At 39.8% G+C, this 21786-nt stretch overlaps 1 long non-coding RNA gene across 1 annotated transcript; it reads right to left on the bottom strand.

Annotated features, from left to right (window-relative positions):
- Positions 1-8710: 8710 nt before the first annotated feature.
- Positions 8711-21463, bottom strand: LOC131279592 (uncharacterized). The gene is made up of 2 exons (XR_009186990.1): positions 21311-21463; positions 8711-8953 (listed from the first exon to the last, which is right to left on the bottom strand). It is a non-coding gene; the product is annotated as an uncharacterized lncRNA (long non-coding RNA).
- Between the last annotated feature and the right edge of the window lie 323 nt (positions 21464-21786).

The following is a 21786-nucleotide window of genomic DNA, read 5'->3' as shown; positions in this document are numbered from 1 at the left end:
GGAGGTCTGCAGTTCAAACCCCGGCCTCCTTGACCTGTGTGGAGCTGGCCCACGCGCAGCGCTGATGTGCACAAGGAGTGCCGTGCCACGCAGGTGTGTCCCCGTGTAGGGGAGCCCCACGTGCAAGGAGTGTGCCCCGTAAGGAGAGCTGCCCAGCCTGAGAGTGCAGCCTGCCCAGGAATGGTGCCACATACACGGAGAGCTGACACAGCAAGATGACACAACAAAAAGAAACACAGATTCTCATGCTGCTGACAATAACAGAAGCAGACTAAGAAGAACATGCAGAGAATAGACACAGTGACCAGACAACCAGGGTGTGGGGGGGAAGGGGAGAGAAATAAATAAATAAATAAATCTAAAAAAAAAAAAAAAAAGTGTTCAGGCCTTTGCTTGGTCACCCAAGCCTTGGTGAAGCCCCAGTGGAGAGGATGGAAGAGACAGGGCCAAGCCCAGCCCAGTTCAGGTCCTGTTTACCAGTTAGATATGGATTCCATTTTCAGCGCCCCCAGGCTGTTTCATTTGAGACCGATCTTCAATATTCTTGTTTAAATAGGACTAAGTAGAGCTAGTCACAGAATGGTTCAGAAATCTCAGGTGTGCAACCCCCACAGATAACCAAGAGCAGCAACACGCCCCTGTTAGCAGCTGAATACCCCAGCTTGTGAGCGGGTACCAGACACGAGACCTTGGGCAGCGGCTCGACATCTCCCAGCCTCAGTTTCCTCATCTTTCATAACATAATGGTGCCTAGTTAGGACTGAGCTGAGGAATAAAGGAGAAAACTGCGCCAAGTGCTTAAGGCCAAGAAAATCAGAGATGGAGCTGAATTAGTTCGCTTGATTTCTTGAAAGCACTTGGCACAGAGGAGAGCGGATGCTACAGAACCGTGGAAGCTAAACCTGCACAGGTGAGGGTCGGCCGCTGGCACTGCTCATTCTTCACCCACACCACTTTGGCTGCACATTCTGAAAAATTTTAAATAGGAAAGATGAGGCAACATGGAGACATAATCTTGCACATTTCTATATCTGGCATTCAAACTCCACAAATCACTTATTTCTGAGTGTGTATTAATGTGTGTGTGTGAGAGGTTGTGGGAAGTTTACACGAAATACAGAAAATAACTTAAAATAGGCATGAGTCATCAGTACTGTACAAGAAAACAATTGCCAATGCTCAGAAATTTGTGTGCACTCATACATACATACATATATATAATTGTAGACAGACTGCAAACTGAAAATGTCAGTGATTTCATGACCATATCTTATGTCCTCCCAGCCCACCTGTGTGTCACCTACACACCTGGAGGCTCCTGGGCCATAAGAAAGAGCAGGTAGGAACAACTACCCATAGGAATGACATCCCTTCTAAAGGCTCCACATAGATTAAAACACAGCTCCATTCATTTTCCTTTTTCATTTCAGCAATTTCCTCCCTGTAAATTCTTATTTATGCATTTTTAAAATTTGAAGCTGAGACTGCATTTAACTTTACTATCATCGTGGGAACAGATTTGTGTTTGAATCCTCTGGAAGAAAGTCAGAATTTTGTGAATAAAATATAATAGTATTTCTATTAGGAAAATGTTTTCCATAAATCCCCAAGCAACAAATCCTGAAGAGTAATTATCAAGAGACAGACTCCAGCAAGAAAAAAAATCACCTTCTTGATGTACAACATGCATTGGATAGCATCTTTTCACTTTCTTTCTGATGAATTGTGATCTCTTGAGTTCTTGAAAGACTGGGTTTTAACAACCCAAGGATTATGAATCTGATTATATGTCTATCAAAATAATCAGCCTTATATATTTTTTTTTCAAATTCAGCCTACCTCAACCCTGCAGAACAGTTTTTGACCAACACTGACGTCTAAGACCACGTGGAACTATGAAACAGTACTTCAACGGCAGGGTATTTACAAAAGGGCTTAAGAAAACGCCTAGCATTTCTATGCGTAGATAGACACAGACAGGGGCACAGATGGCTCTAACCACCAGATGGTTTCCGTGCTGCCTCCGCCTCGGTCTCTCATTGGCTAAGCCACTTGTCCCAGTGCTGGCTCTGGCCTAGGCACTAAGCAGCTCCCAGCCTTGGCGTAAATTCCCCCAGAGCCAGAATCCACGCCTGCAGCCACCCCCCACACCACCCACGTGCCTTCCCCAAACCCACCACTGGCCCCAAGGGACAAGTTGCCCATCCTCGCCCCCGAGGACACCCAGGCCCTTATTCTTTTTGCGACTTTGCTTTAAACTAACCAATGCTTGATCCTGCAGGAAACCCACTGGCCTCCACCCCTGGGCTGCAGTAAGGGCACGAGCTGGGCCTCCCTCTGTCTCTGCCCGTGTGCCCCATCCCTGCTGGGCAAGCCACCCAAGCCAATCTCGAGGTTCCTGTTTGCCTTCAGGGCACCCCCTCTCCCGGGCACCTGTGAGTAATAAGTTATCTCTTCTCAGGCAGTGGTGTCTTGGTCCCCCCTCGTGCAGTACATGACCGCCACCCAGACCCAAATTTAAAATCCAGCTTACTCATCACACACACGTTCTAACGGGAACAGAATCTGAGCAGCTTGCCATTGTAATGGAGCCCAGTGTCAACAGGCCCCCTCTCCATTATCGCCAATGCCCCTGAGAAGTAGCCACCAACTTGTCCTTGCTGATCCACTGATGGGGAACAGCTGGCACTGCCTGGGTGCTACATGCTCCCTGGAGCATCCCTGGAGCAATCACAACACATGCACACAAAAAACTTGATTGACAAATTCATCCAGTCAACTACATGAGTTTCCCAAAACATATTTCTAATTCTGTGGAAGGCATTGCAAATAAAAGATAACTCTGAATATTTTCTTCATCTCTTTGGGCAGCCAGAATTGAGCATATCCTGAAAATTTTTTCATCTAAAATTAAAATCAACGTAAAATTTTCACATAAAAAGAATTTTAAGAGCCACACTTGAAGGGACATGGTTTCTAAGTATAATATTATGCATGTAGAATATAAATTGTACCTATTTAAACATAGAAAGAAAAATAAATAAATTTGGATGGAGAGAGCTCATTTACTAAATGGAGCAGTTAGTACAGAAACAAAATGCCAATCTATATGCTGTGGCAGTTTGAGTAGAAATTGAAAGAGTGTTAAAAAAAATGTTATGTTTGGCTCTTGAACTTGTTACACTTAATGGGGAAAAGTTAAGAAACTCCTCTTCAGAAATGTATACTTGAAATATTTAAATAGAGACTATTTCGTACAAGTTAAAAGAAATTTTATACCTTGAGTATCCCACTCCAGATACAAAACTTATTTTCTAAATTTGGTATATTAAGAGTAGAATTAACTTTAGACTCAACTTGAAATCAAGCAGGAGGCATTGAGTTGTTCCTATATATGAAATATACACAATATTTCACATGCTATAATTAGTAAGCATAAAATATATTCTTCTTAAAGACAGGAAGTATGCAAACAGTTGTGTTTTTTCTCCTTTTGCTCTTAATACTTGAATATTTATATTGATTTTATTTTCCTCTTTTTGGTTATAAGTGGAATTTATAAAAGTAATTACTGTGGCAGAGATGGTAACATTTTCATTAAATTTACATTTGAAACTTACCTTGGTAATAAAGCATGCACCAAATTGTGCAGTATTTAAGAATACAAAAACTTACCACAATGTGCTACTACTTCATACCCACTAGTATAGCTATAATAAAAAAGGCAGATAATAACAAGGGATGACGAGGATATAGAGAATCTGGAACTCTCACACAATGCTGATGAGAATGCAAAATGGTGCAGTTGCTTTGGAACAAAATCTGCCAGTTCCTCAAATGGTTAAACACAGACTTATCGTATGGCCCAACAATTCTACTCCATGAGATATACCCAAGAGAAATGCAAATATATGACCATGCAAAAAGTGGATATGAATGTTCAAAGCAGCATTACTGATAAAAGCCCAAAAAGTAGAAACACAGCACCTGAGGAATGAATAAATAAAATGTATTATAATAAATAAAATGTATTTTACAAAGGAATAATATTTGACAATAAAAAGAAGTGAAGAACTGATATATGCTCCAACAGGAGGAATCTTGAAATAAGTGAAAGAAGCCAACCACAAAGGAACATATATGAGTCTGTTTACATAAAATGTCCTGAATTGGCAAATGTGTAGAGATAGAAAATAAATTAGTGGTTGCCTAGGGCTGAGGAGTAAAGAATGGGGAAGTGATGGCTAAGAAGAATGAGGTTTCTTTGCATAACAGTGAAAATATTCTAAGATTGCCTATGGTAATGGATGCACAACTCTGCGAAAATACTAAAAGTCCTGGAATTATTACTTTAAATACATGGATTTCATAGCATGTGAATTTATCTCAAAGCAGTTTTTAAAAAAAGGAAATACAGAAATTCTAGAAATACATAGAATCTACTGGCATCTAATTTATAGCAGCTGTTCCATAATAGAAATTAAACTGACATATGACAATTAAAAACTATAGGCACTGTGTCAGTGAGTTATCTATTACCACAAAACCCCAGCAGTATGCAGTGATGTCATTAGCTCACGAGACCCCAGGTCTACAGCCCTGTCTCAGCAGTTCTTCCCGTCCCAGCCGGGTTCACTCACCTGTCTCGGCTGGCTGTCGGCTGATCTGGGATGGCCCTATCTTGGAAAATTTAGCTCAAGCCTCACCCTTTAGCAGGCTAGCCCAGGCATTCTCTCACAATGATGGCACCAAAGCAAGAGAAGCAGCAGAAACTAGAAGTCCATTCTGAGCCTCTTTATGGATTATCCAGCTAACATCCTGTTAGCCAAAGCATGTTACATGGCCTGAGATCAAGGGGCAAGGAAATGGGCTTGGCCACGTTAGAGAGAAGAACTGCAAAATCACCCAGCCAGGAGGATTAAGTAAGGGACTGGTGAAGAGTGGGAACTCCTATTAGATAGATCTCCTGAAGCAGCTTATGTAGCGCGGACAGGAGGCTGGCTATAGAAAATATAAATGGGACAGATCTAGTGACATCCCATCTCCCCATTTTTACTTAAAACTATATCTAAAACTTTGAAATATCTTGCCTTAAGCTTAAACATGATTTGAATAATAGAAATATGTAGCATTCTTGTATTTTAGTTTGAAAAATGTTTGCATAATTTATACAGCTCTTATAGCAAATAAAATCAAACTTGCAATAGCAAATTCTGGTAAAACTGTCCCTGGATGAGTCTATGGATGTGCGACATGAACTTGATAACTTGCTTTTATTATTTATTTGTTTATTCCCCTCCCCTTGCCACCTACATGTGCTGTCTGCTCTCTGTGCTCATTCACTGCACATTCTTTTGTGTCTGCTTGTCTTCTTGTCTTCTCTTCAGGAGGCACCAGGAACCCATCCTGGGCCCTCTGACCTGGGAGAGAGGCACTCAATCACTTGAGCCACCTCAGCTCCCCAGTTTGTTGTGTCTCTCATTGTCTTTCCTCTGTGTCTCTTTTTTGTGGCACTGTCTTGTTGCCTCAGTTCTCTGTGTGGGCCAGCTCTTCATGCAGGCCAGCTCACTGCACAGGCCAGCTCGCCTTAACAAGAAAGTCCCAGGAAGTGTATCCAAGACCTCCCACATAGTAGATGGGAGCCCAATCACTTGAGCCACATCCGCTTTCCTAACTTGCTTTTTGATTATCAGAACTTTTAACTTTTGCGCAGATAAATATTTTTTAAATGCTTTTATACATGCATTTTTAAAAAGATTTATTTATCACCCCTCTTGTTGTTTGCACTCACTGTCTACTCTGTGTCTGTTTGCTCGTGTGCTTGTCTTCTGTTTTAGGAGGCACCAGGAACCAAACCCGGGACCTCCAATATGGGAGGGAGTTACCCAATGGCTTGAGCCACCACCACTCCCTAAATGCATTTTAATGGAAATACACACTTGTATTTACAAGTGTAATTTGATATAAGTAAATGTTAATACCTAAACACACATAATTCCGTTGTTCTATTACTATATCATTGATTAACTGATGAAGATTGCCTTTCTTCATGTTAGTATACACACATATATGACTGTGCTCATTTATTTTAATATAAGTTTAATGTGATAATAATCTGCAACTTGATCTAGGATAAAAATTTGGATCTGAATTCTCATTTCCAAAAACTGATTTCAAATAAAGAAAATGGAATCATATTTTTCCTGCCAGTCTAAAACCTTCTCAAATTCTAAATGGGTCTAGTATGCTAGGCTATTAAGAACTCCATTTTTGTTGTAGCATTTTCTACATGAGGGCATGTTTTACATTAATTAAATTATAAATGCACACCCTATAATGTTGAGTATGCTTTTTTCCCACTGGCATAAATGAAAAGAAAGAAATGATTATAGCATCAGAGTTTAAAAAATTAAATTGATTGCTATGGTGGATTCTATGTAATGGGAGATTAAAAGTGGTGACTTGAAATGGGAAACTAAAGTGGTCCCATTATTTGGAGGCTTAAGCAATTGAACCCGTTAAGGAAAAAAAACAGAGCTTTGCATCTCAAATATCTCACCCTTTCATGTGTTTCAATTGCTGGAAGGTTAATGGTGCTGAACAGCACAGGTATTGAATGGGCCTTTCACTATCTTCAGCATCAGGAATCCCCCGAGTCCATTTGCCTTCCCCAGTGTTTACAGGGAAGACACAGTGTTCTCTCACAGACCTGAGATAATGAGAACTGACTTCCCACAGCCCATCAGTCCTTTGCCAACATTTTTTGGATAACTATGCTGCCCCTTTCAGAGCCTGTTGGGAATGTAATTTAAACTCAAATGCAAAGGCAAAACATCCTTAAAGTGAGTTACTTAATTCTTTAATATTGTGAAATCAGACAACTACCTTAGCTAGGTAGTTGCATTCTTTAAAAATTTGCCACTAACAAAGCTTACTTACCCATCAGGCAAGTAAATAGTAAAGAAGTAGTCTTCTCCTCCAATTGAGTAGAGAATAATGGCTATCTACCAACAGAAGAATTAATCTGGTATCATGTAGATTCATCTCTTATCTCTATCCTAGTGTAATGCCACTGAACACTAACGTGTAAAGGATCTTTTTGGTGTCTCTTCTCACAAATGTCATCAGTGATACAGAGAGAACATCTCCAGCTTTGCCAGAGTTAATCTTACACAGAAACAGTAGGTATGTGTGAAAACGCAGTAGGTACTTTCAGACTTAGAAAGTGATCTTCTGACTCTATGAAATACTCTTTTGTACAAGCCTGACTTGCTAGATATTTAACAAGACAACACACTTTGTTCCTTTCCCTCATTATGAGGAAATCAGGATCAAAGAAAGAGTTTATGGCCAGGGCATACCCAGGAGCTCAGATGGCTGAACCACCTAAAATCTGTCTCCCTGAACTGCAGTAATCCTAATAGTTTCATAGTATCTAAAGACAGGCAGGTTTATCTGAGGAGTAAATGCGATCGGACTGGCTCAGTTGCCTTCATTAATAAGAATTAAGGGGCTGTCTAGTGCTCATAGGACTTCAAAGTTGTGAAACAGAATGGGGGGGTAGGTACAAAATAGGGGTGAATCACAAGGCTTTTATGATCACAAGATAAAGTTGCTATAATTTTACAGTAGGGGTTCTTAACCTTTTTTGTTCCATGGACCCCTTTGCCAGTCTGGTAAAAACCACAGTTCCCTTACTAAGCCCACACTACACTGTGTATCATTTAATAAATACATCACACCTGCACCAGCACGTCTACCACAAGAATAATATCCTTTCTGAATTTCAATTCAAACTTATGGACCCCTTGTTAAGAACCCCTGTTTTACAGTCATTATCAGAGATGAAGGCATCTGGATTCTAGTTTAACAAATATCAGTGATTTCAGGTATTTACTTTTGGCTTTTCTATAATATACTAGAAAATAAAAAGGCATCTGTATAGTATTTCAGTAATTCTAATCATTTGTTAATTGTTAACTCCTAGTTACAATTATGGCTTCTAAAATGCAAAGAAGGCAATTGTAAGAAAGGCAAAATTGTCTAAAATTCCCCTTCATCTGATCCTCATGAATCTCAGACTTTTTTCTAAGGAAAGCTGATATAGGAAAGAACATTATGGCTGGAATTAAGGTGAGGTGTATGGAGAGTTTTGCTGGGATAGAGTTGCCAGATAAAATGCAGGATGCCCAGTTAAATTTGACTTTATAAATTGTGCAATTTTTCAAACATATTTAAACTAAAAATGTTGTAAATCTGCAAATCCATGTATATTGCCATGGAATGTGGAGATGAGAGAGGATGGGAAAAGGGTGCAAATAGAGTATCCAGGATGAATTTGCAGTTTTGTTTAGGGCCATGGTCAGCAAACTATGGCCTGAGGACAAAATCTGAATTGTCACCAGTTTAAAATGTTTTGTTGGAACACAGCCACAACCATGCTTTTATGCATTGTCTTTGGCTTTTTATCATGTTTCAGTGGCAGAGTGCAGTAACTGCAACAGACTATATGGCCCACAGAACCTAAAGTTTTTCCTATCAGACCCTTTACAGGAAAAATTTACCAACCTTTGGTCTAAGGTATCTCAAATGACAGTTTGCCACCCTTCAGTACTCAATATTCCCATCCCTAAATGCTTCTTTCCCGAACATGTATAGGATAGTAAATAAGTGTTATTTTATTCATTTGTTTAAACATAAGGTGATAATGTTTCTTTAAAAACTAAGAGTGTTGAGAAATTTTTATTTATGTCAATATTTGTGTTTCACAACTCTAGGCAGCCTCATGGTAAATTTCATTTCTCAGAATAGTGAAGCAGAGACTATTATGGCAGATTCAGGGAAATGTCACTTGTCAACTAGATCTTCCAGTCTTCAGCACATTTTCTAGCAGATGTGCCTCCAAGTTACTTGAGGAAGCAATTGTTTAGTGCTCATGTAGATAACTATGGTTCTGAAAGAAAGAGAGAATGATGGAATTAATCGTCTAGTAAGAACAAAAGCTGACTTTGTAAATTCTGTTACTTGCAAACCTGATGCTCAAAGTAAGCATTTAACCAGAAGGTAGATTTTATTCCTTGGGGAACCAACTCCTGGGGCACTGGTGGAAGCCATTTTGGTGGGTGGACTACATGGGACAAGTCTGAGCAGCAACCATCCCCATCTTGCTTATTCAAAAAAACTGGCAAAGACAAGATGGCAGCAGCTCAAAGTTTCAAAGTCTAGTTCATAAATAAAATTAAAGAGAAGATGATTCTATTTTCAAACCATATTTCCAAACGTATTTCCAAATATGTGTGTTTAATTTTCAGATTCTGAAGTATCAAAGGAAGATAAAAGCTCTGGGCAGTTGCGAATGACCTCGCATTCAACTGCCAGAACTAGCCACAGCTATTCATGGCTAACAGTGTGGGGGTAAAACTGGAAGATACACCCACCAATGCCTTGAGGAGGAACGGAAGAATGCATGTGGAGGAATTTCCTAACAGCGTATCATAAGTAACCCTGCATACAAATCATCCATGCCATGACTGAAAGAAGCTGGATAGGATATAAAAACAAAGAAGAAAAGAAATGAGCTGATTGATGCTGAAAGGAGGGAATCAAATAGGTAACAGTGATGACTTGAGGGCTCCTCTGGCCTCGTGGAAGGAGATGGTCTCTAAAAGCAAACAAACCGTGAAACAACAGTTTGGAGCTCAATTCTTCACCAAAACACTCAAACTCAGTATCCACATTCTGTATAGGAGAATAAGTTTAATTTTACTTCATAAAAACACTGTTGAAAATGGCCAGGGCCAGTAGCATAGTGGGAACATCAGTAAATGGCTTGTATTATTATTAATTGAAATAAATACAAGAATGTAATAAGAACTTGTGTTGTAACCATACCTATTTTGCATCATCAGTTTCTACCACAGGAATATAATCTACTCTTCCTTGATCTCTAAAGTGCACTGTATATTATGTTTGGCAGGGTGTGATGAGATGAAATATTAGTGTGTTCAGACCTGCAGTTCTTGTAAGATACTATTGTAGCATTATAGAACGATGTTTCCCCAGAATAATTTTTGTATGGACAAATAATTAAATAAGTGGGAAGCATTCTTATGAAAACCTAATCAAATATTAAAATATAAGCAATTCTAACTTAAAAATAAAGGAATTTTAATTATATGTGCAAATTTAATTGTGCTTTTCAAAAGCTACTATCAGATCTTTTTCACAACAGTAAATTTTAAGCAATGATATAAAAATTTCTCATGGGAATTGTATCTTAAAAAAAGAACTCTCATCAAACATAACACCCTCCTACACACCTAAAAACATTCCTAAATATTTCAACTTGGAATAAGATGTTAAAACAGAATTCTAATTTGTCAGTTGATAATCTTTAATAAAGCAAAGCTAAGTTTATTAAGCTTCCTACAGTAAAGGAGAGCACACCTTGACACAATCTTAGTAGCAGTCAGAAGGAAATAAGGGCTCAGTATTTATGCAGTTTAAGGGAGGACTCAATGGTTTAAGATGGCCTTTTCAAGGAGAGAACCTTTCTTGGTTTATGCAAAACTCATGAAGTGAAATTTTGGAATTGGTGGACACAGCAAGGCAAGGCCCTTGAAGCATGTTTTGAAAATAGTTGCTTGCTAAGTGAGCTATTTGCATGGGTGAGCAATCGATTGTCCTAAGAGAAGAGCTGTTTACCCAGATGAGCAAAGTGTTTGCTTGGGCAAATTGATTTGCAGGAAGTTCCTGAAGCAAACATTGAATTTATTTATTGGCTTACCAATGTATCTTCCTGGATAGGAATTCCCTCAAAGAAACAATAACTCATATTGACACAAGATAGTTAAGCTCTGTGGATGGAGAAGGTCCCAATTCCTTTATTTGTACATACTGATGCATCATGAAGGGCTGGGCTACTCTGATTAATTTTTTTGCAATTCTTTCCATATAAGCAGAATTTCAAATGTTTTATTTAAAAAGAACTTTATTAAGGCAGTAGTGTCCCTACAGGGTAAAGCAATTTCTTCATTCAAAGCCATTAGAAATAAGAAAATACATACATTAAAATGAAGGAAAAATACCTTTCAAATCTTTAGTGTGTGACTAAAGTGGTAAAATTGCTACATAGAGCAATCTATAAAGAACTCAAATCTGGAAAGAACCCATATGTGAGTACAGTTCGATGTGTTTTCTGACACAAACTGGTGCTAGAATGTTCTACAAATATGGTTTGACAGTTTAGTTTAGCAGGCATTTACACAATATCATAATTCTTTTAAAATATTAAAGATAAGTCACTTCAGTTATTTTGTTCAACACAGATACTAATTTAAATCTTGGTTTCTTTGTAAATATTTTAAATAGTAAACTTTTATACTATTTCCAAGTTTCATATATGTTCCCCACCTTAATTCCCCGGCCTGCCAGCTCTTAGTAACCTCCTTGTACTATAGCCCTTCTCAGCAGCAGCTTATGCTGCTGCCTCCCTTTACCCCCCCTCCCAGCCATTGTTATCTTCCCTCTCCAGCTGCTGCTGTTCTTCCCGCCAGTCCCACCCACGTTGCCAACATATTATCTGCCTCCTTCCTTAGCCACTGCTTACCTCATAGCCACCCGCCCTTACCCACCTATCCATTATCACCCCGTAGCCAGCCGCCCTAGCTCCAACCCCTCCCTCTGCCCAGCCCTATATAACCAAATGCACTTCCTCAATAAAGCAGACCTGCACATAGACCTCGTCTCTGCGGTGCCTTCTTTCTCACCGTGCGTCCCCGCCAAACCTTGAGCTGCCTGCTGCCGGCCCAACAGGCCCCGGCCTCCCGGCAGCAACCCCTGAGCTGGACTATGGCACATATACAAATATACAAAGTTGACACAAAAATTACACAATTGGAAATAAATCTCAAATTTCAATATTGGTTTTCTTCCAATAAAGATAGACATCTCCATATAAGCTATTGCTGATAGCTGTTTAAATGTATCTCCTCTTTTTATTTAAATAAACACAAAGCAATGATGGTAAAGGGTAATTTGAGAGTATGATACATAGATGTAGGTTCCCATGAGCTTCAGAAGTAAATAGTTGAGGAGTAGGAGCTAAGAGTGAAAGAAGACCAATGTAGAACTTGAAGAGATCAAACTATTTCCAATTACATTGTATCCAGAACAAAGCTCAAGAATATTTGTAGGAATACAAATTATTAAACACCCTAAAATGCATTGCATGCAATCAATAATTACCTAGAAGCCAAGGAAACAAGACATTACAACCTGAAAGAAGAGGAAAAGCAATAACTTGAAACATATATTACTGAGAAAAATTTTACAATTGACAGACAAGGACATAAAAAGAGTTGTTATAATTGAACTTGTATAGGCAAATAAGTAGAGGCATGCAACATATTTTAAAAGGCACATCAATAAAATAAGCCAAAACCAGTGATAAAGAGAAAAATCTTAAAAGCAGTAAGAGAGAAAAGGCACAGGTGCAGAAGAACAAAGAAAATGTGGACTACATATTACTCATTAGAAACAGGACAAGCAAGAAAGTAATGTTGAAACATCTTTAAAATACTAAAGGAAAAAAATCTGACAATCTTGAATTCTATACCCAGTAAAACTATCTTTCAAAACTGAAGGCAGGGGTGACTCAAGATGGCAACAGAGTAAGGAGCTCCTGGAGTCAGCTCCTGCTACAGGGCAATTAGTAATCACCCAGAGCTATCTAAAGCACCTGTTTCAGGGCCCCAGAAGACCAGGCCAGAAGAGTATCCTGCAACATCCTTGAAAGCATGGAAGGAGGATACTGCCCATCTACAGAGAGGATTCATGAGTAAAGCCCTCCATGCCATGGAGGTCAGTGCATGTGGTGCAAGCTGCCTTGGGAGCTATTCTGTGGCTGGAGTTAGAAGTTCCATTTCCCAAAAAAACAGGGGAGGAAGGCATGATGTGGCACAGACTTCAGCTACTGATAAGTAAATTCAGCAAGCTAATGTATAATCCTAGGAAAAGCTAAACTTTGAGCCTGGCCAGGTCAGAAGGAGGCTGGTAACCACCATTTTGACTCTGTCCCCAGCATCAGGGGAAGCGGGGCTGATTGAAAATCACAATGCTTGTAGAAGCCAGCTTCTTTCCACCCAGATGGGATTGCAGGTCTAGCCTAAACCCTAATCCCATCTGTATTAGTCAGCCAAAGGGGGTACTGATGCAAAAATCGGAAATTGATTGGTTTTTATAAAGGGTATTTATTTGGGTAGTAGCTTACAGATACCAGGCCATAAAGCATAAGTTACTTCCCTCATCAAAGTCTATTTTCACATGTTGAAGCAAGATGACTGCCAATGTCTATGAGGGTTCAGGCTTCCTGGGTCCCTCTTGGCTCAGCTCCTGTTTTCTCCACAAGGTCAGCTGTAAACTATGAGACTCTCTAGGATTTGCCTCTCTCCATAGGTCAGCTGTAGACTATCAGGCAAACAGCTCTGTCTCTTTGCCCAGGGCTCCAGCTTAAGACTTCAGCATCAAACTCCAACATCAAAACTCCAACATTAAGAACTCCTAACTCTGTCCTTTATCATGCCTTTTATCTGTGAGTCCCCACCCACAAAGGGGTGGGAACTCAATGCCCTAATGACACGGCCCAATTAAAGCCCTAATCATAACTCAGTCAGGCCCAGGTACAGATCAGATTACAAACATAATCCAATACCTATTTTTGGAATTCATAACCATATCAAACTGCTACACCATCTCAGGCAGGGAGGAAGCTGGGGGACCTGCACCAACTCTCTGGGAAACTGCAAACCATTCCCTAGAGGACAGTGCCCATCCAACTTTAACAGCACAAGCCAGCTAAGGAGCTAGTCCATGGCTGGAGTTAGAAGCTCTCTTTCCCATAGAGAGTGAATGAAGAAACAGTTGTCCACCAACCTCAGCTACTAATTACTGAACTTGGTTGGCTAAAATATAATCCTAGGAACAGCTAGGGTTTGAGCCTGTCCAAATTGGAAAGAGACTAGTACATGCCATTTTGACTCAGCCCCTGGCATGAAGGAAAGCCTGGCTGATTGAAAATCCAGTGAAGTTAGGGACTGGCTTCTTTCCACCCAGATCAGATTGCAGTCCTAGCCTAGGCTCCATCCCTACCTCCAGCAGAGAGGAAGCTGGTGGGACCTGCATCAGGCTCTCCAGGCAACTACAAGTGCTCACCACCAGCACAGACTGAATAGTCAGTCACCTGGAGCTGCAGGCCCACACCACAATAGGATAGGAGAGGTGCTGGGTGTCCTTGGCATCTCCAGGCAATGGCAGGAGTTTTCAGCCCAGACACACTACTTTGTTGCGTGTCATTGAGTCCATCTCCACCTCAGCCCCCCAGAGGATAGGAGGGGCCTGGTTTCCCTCAGCCTCTCAGGGCAACTGGAGGTGCTTTTGGCCTGCACAAACCTGACCATTGGGTACCTGTGGCTCCACCCCCATCTCCAGTAGCACAAGAGATGGCCTGTGTTTGCCCAGCCTCTCAGGGTAACTGCAGGCTTTTTGGTCCACACAGCCAGGACTGGTGGGTACTTGTGAATCAACCCTCACCCCCCAAATAGGAAAGGAGGAGGCTGGTGTTTCCCAGCTTTCTAGGCAATGGCAGACACTTTCAGCCTGCATGGACTGGGCTGTTGTATACCTATGGAGCCACCCCCACTCCCAATAAGAGAGCAGGGGCCTGGTATCTCCAAAGCCTCTCTGGAGCATATGGGTCCTTTTGGCCTACAGGGACTGAAATTGTGGGCATTGGTAGTTCTGTTCCCATCCCATAAAGGGCAGAACAGACAGTATTCCCTTAGCCTCTCACAACTTCAGAAATATTTGGCTCACACAGATTAAATTGTTGGGCACCCAAGAGGGCTGATTCTCACCCCCTACAGGCAAGGGGTCTGATGCTACGTCAATTTACCTGGGCGACTGTGCTCTTTTTGCACCCACATGGCATAGATTGCTGCCCACAACTATAGTTCCATCCCTGCCAAAGGTAGGGGAGGAGGGGTGTGAAGATTCATCAGTCTCTCCAGGAAACTACAGATAGACTTGTCCTGCCCAACCTGGATTATTATACACAGCTGCAACTCTATCTCTACCCCAACAGAGGAGAAAGGTGGGAGAAGGGTCATTCATTCCTGGGGAAACAGGGGCAGCTTCAACTTCCGTACCTTACAGCACCAACTACATCCTCGACTCCTTTTACACAATGAGCAAGGGAGAAAAGAAAGCCCTAAACTAAAGGGAGAAACTGCACCCAAAATAAATACATCTAGCAAACTAGACATGAAAACACCAACAAAAAAATTACAATCCATACCAAGAAACAGGAAGATATTACCCAGTTAAAGGAAAAAGATAAGACTGCAGGTGACATAAAGAAGTTGAGATAACTAATCATAGACATTCAAACAAATCTCCTTAATAAATCCAGTGAAATAGCTAAAGAGATTAAGGATACTAAGAAGACTCTGGGGAAAAGAAAGATGAATTTGAAAGCATACATAGAAAAATAGAATAAATGGGAATGAAAGGAGCAATAAATGAAATTAAAAATATACTTGAGGCAGATTTGAGGAAGCAGAAGAAAGGATGGGTGAGCTTGAAGACATGACCTCCAAAAATGAATGTACAAAAGAAGAGATGAAGAAAACAATGGAAGAAATTGAACAGAGTCTCAGGGAATAAAATAACAGCAAGAGATGTGCAAACATACATGTCATGCGTGTCCCAGAAGGAGAAGAGAAGGGAAAAGGGCAGAAGGAATATTTGAAGAAGTAATGGTGGAAAATTTCCCAGTCCTATTGAAGGACATAGATATCTCTGTGCAAAAAGCACAATGTGTACTCCCATCCAAAAAAAAAATCTGAAAAGACCAACTCTGAGACACAGACTAATCAGAATGTCAAATACCAAAGACAAAGAGAGAATTCTGAGAGCAGCAAGAGAAAAGCAATCCATAACATATAAGAGATACCCAATAAGATTAAGTGCTGATTTCTCACCAGAAACCATGGAGGCAAGAAGACAGTGGTATGATATATTTAAGATACTGAAGAAAAAAACTCCAACCAAGAATTTTATATCCAGAAAGATTATCTTTCAAAAATGAAGGTGAGATTAAAATATTCACAGATAAACAGAAACTGAGAGAGTTTATAACAGAAAGACAAGCTTTGCAGGAAATACTATAGGGAGTGTTACAGCCTGAAAGAAAAGACAGGAGAGAGAGACTTGGAAGAGAGTCTAGAAATGATGACTATTTCAGTAACAGTAACTAAAAGTATCAAAAATAAAATGACAGATAAAATGGAAAGGTCAAAATGGATGAAATAAGAACTGCCTTTACAGTAATAACATTGAATGTTAATGGATTAAACTCCCCAATCAAAAGACACAGACTGCCGGAATGGATAAGAAAATATGAGTCATCTATATGTCTTCAAGAGACTCACCTTAGACCCAAGGATATCAAAAGCTTGAAAGTGAAAGGTTGAGAAATGATATTCCATACATACTGTAACAAAAAAAAAAAAAAAAAACAAAAACAAAACAAAACAAAACTGGGGTAGCTATACTTATATCAGATGATATAGACTTTAAAAGCAAGACTGTTATTAGAAACAAGAAAGGATTTTACATATTAATTAAAGGGAAAGAAATACCAATCATAAATGTATATGCCCCTAACAAGGATGCCCCAAGATGCATGAGGCAAACACTGGCAAAACTGAAAGAAGAAATAGACATCTCTACAAAAATAGTTGGAGACTTCATTACACCACTCTCAGCATTGGATAGAACATCTGGGCAGAGGATGAATAAAGAAACAGACAGCTTAAGTAATATGATAAATGGACTAAACCTAATAGGCATATACAGAACACTGCACCCCAAAACAACAGGATATACATTCTTTTCAAGTGCTCATGGATCTTTCTGCAGGATGGACCATATGTTGGTCACAAAACAGATCTCAATAAATTCAACAAAATTGAAATATACAAAACACTTTCTCTGACCATAATGGAATAAAGTTGGAAATCAACAAGCAGCAGAAAAGGGAAAATTCACATATATATGGAGACTAAACAACACACACTTAAATAAAAAGTGGGTCAAAGAAGAAATTTCAAGAGAAATCAATAAATATCTCAAGACAAATGACAATGAGAATACAATATATCAGAACGTATGGGATGCAGCAAAGGCAGGGTAGAGGAAAATGTATAGCCCTCAATGCTTACATTTAAAAAGAAGAAAGAGCTAAAAAAACAATGACCTAACTACACAGCTGGAGGAACTAAAAAAACAACAGCAAACTAATTCCAAAGCAAGTAGAAGGAATGAAATAACAAAGATTAGAGCAGAAATAAATGAAATTGATAACAAAATCAATAGAGAGAATTAACACAACCAAAAGTGGGTTCTTTGAGAATATTAACAAAATCAATAAACACTTAGCTAGACTGACTAAGGGAAAAAGAGAAAAGTTGTAAATAAATGAAATAAAAAATGAAAATGGGACCACTGCTACTGACCCCCAGAAATAAGAGAGATCTTAAGAGGATAATATGAACAACTTTATGCCAAAAAAACTAGACAATGTAGATGAAATGGAAAAATTCCTAGGAATGTACAATTTACACTGATCCTAGAAGAAATAGAAGACTCCAATAAATCAATCACAAGTAAAGAGATTGAAACACCCACCAAACAGCTCCCCAAAATGAAAAGCCCAGGACCAGATGGTTTCACTGGTGAGTTCCACTAAGAATTCAAAGAGGCTTTAATACCAATCTTACTCAAGCTCTTCCAAAACAGTGAACAAGAATAAACACTACCAAACTAATTCTATGAAGCCAATATCACCCTAATACCAAAACCAGATAAAGACATTACAAAAAAAGAAAATTACAACCCCATTTTCAATAAAATACTTGCTAATAGACTCCAACAACACATTAAAACAATTATTCATCATGATCAAGTGGGTTTTATGCTAGGCATGCAAGAGTGGTTCAACACAAGAATATTAATCATCATAATACACCACATTAAGAAAGCAAAGACGAAAAATCACATGATCTTATTGATTGATGCAGAAAAGGTATTTGTTGAACTACAACATCCTTTCTTGATAAAAATACTACAAAAGATAGGAATTGAGGAAACTTTCTCAACATGATAAAGGTCATATATGAAAAATTCACAGCTAACATTCTACTCAATGGTGAAAGATTGAAAGCTTTCCTGTTGAGATCAGAGTCAAAACAAGGAAGCCCATTGTCACCACTGTTGTTCAATATAGTGCTAAAGGTTCTAGCTAGTGCGATCAGGCAAGAAAAAGAAATGAGTAATGCAAGTCAGAAAGGAAGAAGGAAAAGTTTCGTTATTTGCAGATGATATGATCCTATATCTAGAAAGTCCACCAAAAATCTGCAACAAAGATGCCAGAGCTAACAAATGATTTCAGTAGTGTCAGGATACAAGATCAATACACAAAAATCAGTGGCGTTTCTATATATTAGTAATGTGCATCTGAGGAGGAAGTCAGGAAAAAATTTCCATTTACAATAGCAACTAAAAGATCAAATATTTAGGAATAAACTTAACCAAGGATGTAAAGCACTTGTATTTGGAAAACTATAATGCATTGCTAAAAGATATCAAAAAAGACTCAATGATTAGAGGAACATTTCATGCTCATGAATTGGAAGACTAAATATTGAGATGTTGGTTCTGCCCAAGTTGATATACAGATTCAATGTAATCCTAATAGGGATTCCACCAGCATTTTTTAAACAGATGGAAAACACAATCATCAAATTTATCTGTAAGTGTGGGAGGCCTGGATAGCCAGAAACATCTTGAAAGGGAGGAGTGAGGTGGAGGACTCTCACTTCCAGACTTTAAATCGTACTGCCTAACTACAGTGGTAAAAACAGCATGGTATTGGCATGGAAATAGACACATGAACCAATGGAGCTGAATTGATGATTCAAAGGCAGACCCTCACATCTATGGTCAAGTGATTTTTGACAGGCCTGTCAGGCCCACCCATCTGGACACAGCAGTCTATTCAATGGGTAGTGCTTGGAGAACTGGATATCCATGGCCGAGGGAAGGAAGACCTCTATCTCACACCCTATACAGATACTGACTCAAGGTGGATAGGTACCTAAATACAAAAGCAAGTACTATAGAGCTCCTGGAGCAGGGTGTGGGGAAGCATCTTCAGGACCTGGTGGTGGGTGGCAGATTCTTAAACCTTACACTGAAAGCACGAGCAATGAAAGAAAACATGGATAAATGGGACCTCCGCGATCTTAAACACTTCTGTGATTCAAGGAATTTATCAAGAAGGTGAAAAGGGCAGCCCACTCAATGAGAGAAAATATTCAGAAACCACATATTTGAGAAGGGTTTGATTTCCAGTCTATAGAAAGTGATCATACAAGTTAACAATAAAAGCAAGCAATCCCATTTAAAAATGGGCATTTACATAAACATTTCTCTAAAGAGGAAATACAAATGGCCAAGAAGTACATGAAAAAATATTCCATATCACTACTAGGGAAATGCAAATCAAAACAATGAGATATCATAAGTGCTAGAGAGGATATGGAGAAATAGGAACACTCTTTCACTGTTGATGGGATTGTAAAATGGTGCAACCTCTGTGGAAGACAGTTTGGTGGTTCCTTAGGAAGCTAAATATAAAACTGCCATATGATCCAGCAACTCCTCTACTAGGAATATATCCAGAACTAAAAACTATGACACGAAGAGATATCTGCACACAGATGTTCATAGCGTTGTTATTCACATTTGCTGAAAGATGGAAACAACCCAAGTGTCCATCAACCAATGAGTGGACAAACAAAATGTGGTATATATATATATATGATGAAATACTATGCTGCAATAAGAAGAAATGAAATTGGGACATATAGGATAACATGGATGAATCTTGAATTCATTATACTAAGTGAAGTAAGCCAGACACAAAATGACAAATATTGTATGGTCTCATTAATATGAACTAAATATGAAGAATAAACCCCTGGAGTTAAAACCTAGAGTATAGGTAATTAGGAGATAGGAGGAGGGTTGAGAGGAACTGCTGATGCTTAATGTACGTGGAAGTTTTAATTAACTTGACTGTAACAGGCTGGACATGGATAGAGTTGATGGTAACATATTATAGTGAATGGCAACTGGTTTGTAAATGAGACTGTGGCTGAAAACAGTAGTTTGGGGAAGTAAATATCAACTGAAAGAAAGCTAAAGAAAAATCTAGGAACTGAATAACTCAGTGAACCCAGAAGTGGATGAGAATTCTGGTTGAGGGTACAAATGCATGAATGTCCTCCTGTGAGCTACAGCAGGGCTACATCACTCTTGCAGGGTGGTGGGAATGTGGAAAAGCATGGGGAAACTCTAACTGGTGTGACCTACAGGCTCTGCTTAACAGCAATACTATAATATTCTTGCATCAATGCCAGAGCTGTACTGTTTGATACTGGAGATGTATGGGAAAAGTGTGCCAAATGTATGCGATGGACCATGGTTGGTGGTAATGGTCTGATGATGTCTCATAATCTGTAACAAATGTTCCACGATGGTGTGGTATGTTGGTGAAGGGGTATTGTACAGCAGTTCTACACATGTGTATGATTGTTTTGCAAGTTCATAGCCTCTGTAATAAAAATACATATATTTTTTCAAAGGGTGGGTGGGTTTGGGGAAAAAAATACACCAAATGTAAGATAGGGACTATAGTTAGCAGTAATATTTTGATGATGCCCCTGCATAGTTTGTACCAAAGTTTTGCAACAATGCAAAGTGTTGGTGGAGGGGTAATGTATGAGACCCCTGTATGATGTTATGCATGCTTATTTTACAAGTTCACAATCTTCAGTATATGCTATTGCTTATGCATGCTCATGTATGAATGATATACTTCAATAAAAAATATATTAAAAACAAAAAAACTGAAGGCAAAATAAAGACTACTTCAGAATATAAAATTGAAAGAAATAGAACCAGAAGACTTACACTATAAGATTTATTAAATCAAGACTTTCAGGCAGAAAGATAATGGTACCTTTATGAAAATATGACTCTATACAAATTAACGAACATTTTCAGAAACGGTAGCTACACGGATAAATATATATACATTTTTCCTAATTAGTTAAATCGCTGTATAAGTGGAACTGACTAAACGGAAATCTAACGTATGTGGGGCGTATAACATGTAAAAGCAAAATACCTGACAACACGAACCTAAGGTTGGGAAATGAATTTCACTTTCAGGTGTCTCACAATGCCCTCACAGTAAAGAGCTGAAGAACAGTCCCGTGTCTGGCCAGAGGAAGGGGAAACATAACTATTGAAAGCTAGGCCCAGCCTCGGCCAGATGGCGGCGGCCGGCCCGCGGAGAAGCTCGTGGCCAGCGCGCGGGGCCTGGGCGGGGCCTGGGCGGGGCCTGGGCGGGGCCTGGGCGGGGCCTGGGCGGGGCCTGGGCGGGGCCTGGGCGGGGCCTGGGCGGGGCCTGGCGGCGGGCGCGCGCTCTGCCGCGCCTGGGCCGGAGGTGCCGGCCGCCGTGCGCGTACTCCAGCTGGACAGCACTATGAAACAGGGACGGGGTGAAGCCCGAGAAATGTTTATGAAGAATGCTCGAGTCACAGACCCCAGGGTGGCTGATCTTCTGGTCATCAAGGGAAAGAGGGAGCCGCAGGAAGCGAC

This window comes from Dasypus novemcinctus, chromosome 8 (genome assembly GCF_030445035.2).
Source record: "Dasypus novemcinctus isolate mDasNov1 chromosome 8, mDasNov1.1.hap2, whole genome shotgun sequence".
NCBI lineage: Eukaryota > Metazoa > Chordata > Mammalia > Cingulata > Dasypodidae > Dasypus > Dasypus novemcinctus.
This window is presented reverse-complemented; position numbering and strand designations above follow the sequence as displayed.